Here is a 6,000-nt window from a genome sequence, read left to right on the forward strand (position 1 = left end):
CTTCTCTATAAGTATTCGATTGAAATTCACGGGAACATACACAAGCAGTTGATTATCTCTCTTGATAGTTAACGAAGTAACCTTTGCCTGGGGTTTAACTGCTTTTGTGTCAAATTTATTTGACATCACATATCCAAATTTTTGTTTAATTGTTTCTTATCTTATCTTTGGAACACTACACTCACGAAATCCTTGAGGTTCTGAGTAATACCAACTCAGGCTGATGATTTCAAACATCTGGCATATGACTTCGCTTTTTATCCCAAAAGTGAAAGAGCCTTACTTTCATCCGAAGATTAGTGACAGTTACAATTCAATTGAGATATACGATCAGTCTGTTTGAAATGACGTTCTGTATTCAGTCCGGGTTTCTAGGTGATGTGACAGCTACTTTTTGACGCATGGCTACTTTATCGGCAATATGTTGCGAGATTCAAGGTTCCATGTCGGATCTCATTAAATGCCAGTCCCGCTTCAAATTCAAACACTAGGGTTACATATAAAAAGGGGAATCAAAGCGTGTTCTCAGCTTACGCTTCCAAAAGAAAAATTCCTACTTTCTCTGAAAATTTCCGATTGTTCTTCAAAGCTTTCAAAAACCCTAATCATGGCCAATTCTGCTGAAGTTGTTGTTCAATCCCAAAACACAGAAGACGTTACTTCCCAACCAATCATCAAGATTCAAGGAACAAACTATCAAGTTGAAGATGATGTTTCTCTTTACCCAGATGAATTGAAGATGCTGGTAGTCGCCTTGAAGAGTTTTATTCTTTCCACTGCCATGTTCAATTTGTTTGCAGTTCCACTTTCATGGCTTTCTCAAGCAGGTTCTACTGCTACGTACAGCAAAGCGATGGATATCATCACTTTTCAATTGGTGAATGACAAGAAGATCAGATTGTCAAAGAAGAATTTCTCTTAAATTCTTGATATCCCAAATTCTCCAATATATACTGATCTTTCATCTGCACAAATCATCCATATGTTCAATGAGATGGGTTATCAACCCCCACTCACCAAGATCATTGATTTCAATAAATCAGGACTTCCAACTGTTTGGAATTTTCTCTTCGGAATCTTTTTACGTTGCTTGACTGGTCGCAGTGTAGGGTTGGACAAAGGTCGAATGGAGGTGTATGCAATGGTGGCAGGGTTGTATTATGACATCACGGTGAATTATTCTACCCAACTATGGAAGGAATTTCAAAAGAGTGTTGAAAACACGAATGTCGTTCAAGGAATTTCGTGTGCTAGGTATTGGAGTTTAATCCTTCGATACTTTTATGCCAAAGAGGGGATTGAGGTGCCTACTGATGAGGAGACTGTTAAGTTCATCAAGTATCAATTTCCGAAGGAGGTTATGGATGATGCTGAGATATTTACACACATTGCAAGAATTCCAGATGCAATGTTACAACGGGTTGATCCAACGAATTTGGTTCTAATGGAGTACTTAGAAACAATCAATCCGGATGATGGCTCTGGAAAGTTGTTACCAAAAGAAACAGCTGTTCTTCGAAGAAATCTCGCAAGTCCACGAAGGATGTAAAAATTACTCCTGAGAAACCAGTACAATAACCAAAGAAAAAGAAATCACCAAAACAGATGAAGCCAGATGCACAAGTTTCGACTGTTGTGGTTGACCTGGTGGAGCCTGTTGCTGATACTCAAGAAAAAGAAACGATGCCTTCAAAAACATGTATTTTTCGAAGGGTAAAGAAAAAGTCTCGTAGATCACGAAAGCTTTCTGATGGTTCATTCAAGTCTTCTTCGATGGTTCGTAAACCATATTTGAATCATCAAGGCATTCTCATTCGTGAGGTTCCAGCTCCTGTTTCTCCTTCTTCTAAGAAACGAAGAGCTGAAGATGTTGCTACACATATTTCGAAGAAGAAGCTCAAGAAAAGGAAGATGGTTCTTCAAGCAGAATCATCCGAAGGGGAGAAGGTACCTGAAACTCCTGAAACTTCTATTCCTGAGAAGACTATGGTCATACCACCCGAAGTTTCGTTAACTGAATCAATTGTTGAGGAGGTTCGAACTTCAGACATCACTACACACGTATCTGATACGGATGTAAATGTCAACACGGGTGAAGGAAATACGAATACAGAACTGATTGTTTCTACTCAAGGTATTCCTGCTTCATCTGCTACTTTTGTTTCTTTACCACCATTCATTGTCCCTATCACGAACACCACCAATTCACCCACCTTTGAAACAATTCTCACCCAACCCATCACAACTTTGTTCTCATCACAAACCACTGATCCACTTCAAAATGCTGAGGATACTGATGTTGACGAAGGGGGTTTTGGAAGAACTTTTGAAGATATGGAGTTTCACGAAGAAGAAGAAACTTACCCTGATAACATGTTAATGACGATGAAGCAGTTTAAGATTTTGAATAAGAAGATTAATTCCATTATTCAATCTCAAGCTGACATGGGGGGAAGTCAATCTCTTTCAAGTTTGGAGTTGGATGTTATGCTTAAAGCGTTCGAAGCAAGGATGGTTAGCAAAGTGACTGGCATGCTTCAACATTCTGAGTCTAAAATCTTGGAGAAGGTGGATCAAAGTGATAAATGTAATGAACTGCGGGTGAAGTCTCAGTCTTCGAACTTTGTGAGTGAAGTTAAAGACTTACGAAGGGTGGCAAAAGAAAGACATGTCTTATTCATTAAATATGTGAAGCAAGTTCGCGAAGATGTCAATCTCAAGCTTCAAGAACTTCGTGAAGACACGATCAAAGAGATTGCTAGTGCTCAACAAAACTATGCATCTCTAAATCAAAAAGTGGTTGTTATCTGTGAGGCTGTCACCAAATATGTCAAGTTATATGAAAGCTTGAGTCCTCAACTTACTCAACTTTCAACAGATAACAGTCGAAGCTTTGTGGAGCTTACTTCTTTGTTAAAGGAGTTGAAAGATTTGTCCACCACACCTGTTGCCTCTTTGATAATAACTCCAGAATTCTTGTCTCAGAAGTTTTCTCAGTTCGAGGCTGTGTTGCACAAACAGTTAGCTCCATTATCCAAGTTTTCCAGTTTACTACCAACAGATGCCCCACCTGTGGTCACAGGGGTGCAAGGGGGGGAGAAGAAGGTTGGTAATGCGAAGGTTAGTGAAGGTTCGCATGAAACTGTGAAAACTGTTGGGAAGATTTTTCAAACAACGATTTCGGTGTCGAAGCCAATTATGTCAACTGCTTGCCCTGTTACTTCGACAATTGTGACAACAATGTCAATTTCAACGAAGCCAATTCCAAGACCAATTTCTAAAGGAATTGTGATTGGGGAAGGTGGTAGCAGTTCGAAGCCCAAGGAAGTTGTTGATAATTCCTCAGTCAAATACAAAGGCAAAACAATCTTGGTTGAAAAGTCAAAAGAAGAAAAGAAAGTTGAAACTGATGTTGAGCTTGAGAAATTGAGGATTGTACAAAGCATTTTAAGTCTTCGTGCAAGTGACCCACCTGGGATGAACAAAGGTGATCCTGCGAAGCATTACGACTATGAAACAATCGAAGTAAGAGTTGCATATAACCATATGTATGCTTTTGAGAAGAAGCCAAAGTAGAGCTATGCAGTTGTAAATACGGATATGAGACAACTGGATTTCCCAATCAACGAAATGATGTTCATCATGGCTCAGTACAAAATTGCTGAGAAGTTCGACAATGATGATGATTACACATACATGAAGCTCAGGTTTCATGTTGTGTTAGGGAAACTTCCAGAGGAGATTTGGTCACTCGTGAAGATCAAGAAGGTGATCAGTATTCAGAAGGATGTTCTTTTCGAAGACATGATGCAGAACCTTCGATTTTATGTTGCAAGGGCAAATGGTCAGGAGTGTAATTTCTCGATTGCTGATTTTCCATTAATCAACTTGTCTGATCTGATACAAGTTTCATTACTTCTGAAAGACAAAGATGCTTCGTATCTTCGAGAGACTGATCCAGAAGTGTTTCGTCTTGGTCTGGCTCACATCAAAATATTCATAGATAACTACTATGAGTGTTTGGCCTTAACGGATGTGGAGTTAGCAACTGCGAAGGGGTTGGAAGTTAAAGTACCCATGGAACCAACGAAGACTCAACCTGAGTTGAAGAAGTATGCTGATGGGGAAATTTGTTTGATGCGTTTTGGTATGGTCTTCGCAGGAAAAGACAAAAATGGAAAAGCCAAGAGATTCTTATTCCAAGCTTGCGAAGTGGAGAGATACACAACGTATCAGTATACGAACTTCATTGTTCGTATGAATAGCTGCAAGAAGAATAACGAAGGTGACAAGAAGGAACTAAAGAAGATCATTTCTTGGTATTCTGAAATTCGAAGAGTGATGTTGTATGCGATACAGATTCTTTTGAACTGAAGATTGGTCGACATTATTACAAAGGGGGAGAATGTAAGGGTCGAAGACCTGTTGTAATATGTCGAAGACCTAAGTTTATTTTACAAGGCATGTATGTAACGAAGCGTACTTGTTTTAGTCCTTGTAATTTTTTGTGTGCTTTCATGTTTCCTATAAATAGGGACATTACTTAGAGTTAGATAAGAGTCTTTGAATGAACTTGTCTATTTTCTCTCTGTAACATTGAAAGCATAAGAAAGCTGAAACCAGATCATATTTACATCATGTGTTCAATCTATATTCTGATTACTCTGATTTGATTCATACTTGATTCCACACTTCATCAGTCTTGTTGTTCGTAAAGGTATCGTCTGGGGGTGGCTTCATATAGCTAGTATTTCTAAACCTTTTTTTGTGTTTTTTTTCATCTCTTCCTTGTCATTTTGGTGGCTCGCTTGTGTTGTTTCCCTCTTAGGCTTCTGGCGATGTATTTAAGGTTTCCTTGATGTATGCAGTCGCCTAGTTCCCTTTTTTAAAACACTACATTTTGATAGATATGTTATAGTATGTTTGTGGCTTTCTAACTTTAGTGGAATCATGCAACAAAAATGTAAATTTTTTTTTGGTATGAGGAATATTCTAATTTTTTTCATTGTTTACTTAAATTGTAACATCCCAAAAATTCAACAATTTAAAACTTTTCAAAACAACCCTTTTGTCTAATAGAAGTGTTACAAAACCATTGTTTCAAAACATTATTTGAAATCAGAGTCTCCCAAGATCCCATTAATTGTAAAACTGAGGATGTGTACGGTTACGCCTTCGCCTTGCTATGGTCCACTGAACTACCTGAAACCATAAACCAAAACTGTAAGCATAAAGCTTAGTGAGTTTCCCCCAAAATACCACCACATGAACATATAACATATACTAACAAACAACATGCATACAAAGTCTTCAGCCTGAATGGACCGCCTCATAGGCCTACAGACTATCTGGACCGCTCACAGAACCTTCAGCATGACTGGACTGCCTCACCGGGCCTTCAACCTATCTGGACCGTTTTTCGGGCCTTCAGCCTGACTGGTCCGCCTTACGGACTTTCAGCCTATTCGGGTCATCCTGGGTCTCTTGGCCTTCAACACAAAGCATGACCGCCTCAGCCCAACCACACATAAACCATGTCGACATATAACAGATATAATCATGTACAGATAAAAAAACAATATCACAGGTAGTCCTACAGATCTACCAGACTAGCATATCAAGTCTAGCATGCATATTTATTCTATACTCATCATATCAACAAATATAAGGTTATCAAACCAATGGGTCGGCCTTGGTGCCTTCGACCCGAAAGTACAGTAAGGAAAACTCACCTCTCGATCTAATCCTTAGCTGATGAGGACCGACTCCGAATCTCAGCTCTTAACCGATACCTACTCCACTGAGTGACCAATTTCATCAAAATACCCTCAAGGTCCAACTTGGTCAAAGTCAAAGTCAACAGCCCATGTTGACCAAACACGCCGTGTTGCCCCTTGGACACGTCGTGTTCTTCCATCATTCAGATAATCGGGAAACCCCCACCCAACACGCCGTGTTCGCCCGAGGTTCAACAGCTTAATACAATAAATTGTTTTCTCC

This window comes from Lactuca virosa, chromosome 3 (genome assembly GCF_052849685.1).
Source record: "Lactuca virosa cultivar CGN04683 chromosome 3, Lactuca_virosa_CGN04683_v6, whole genome shotgun sequence".
Classification (NCBI taxonomy): Eukaryota; Viridiplantae; Streptophyta; class Magnoliopsida; order Asterales; family Asteraceae; genus Lactuca; species Lactuca virosa.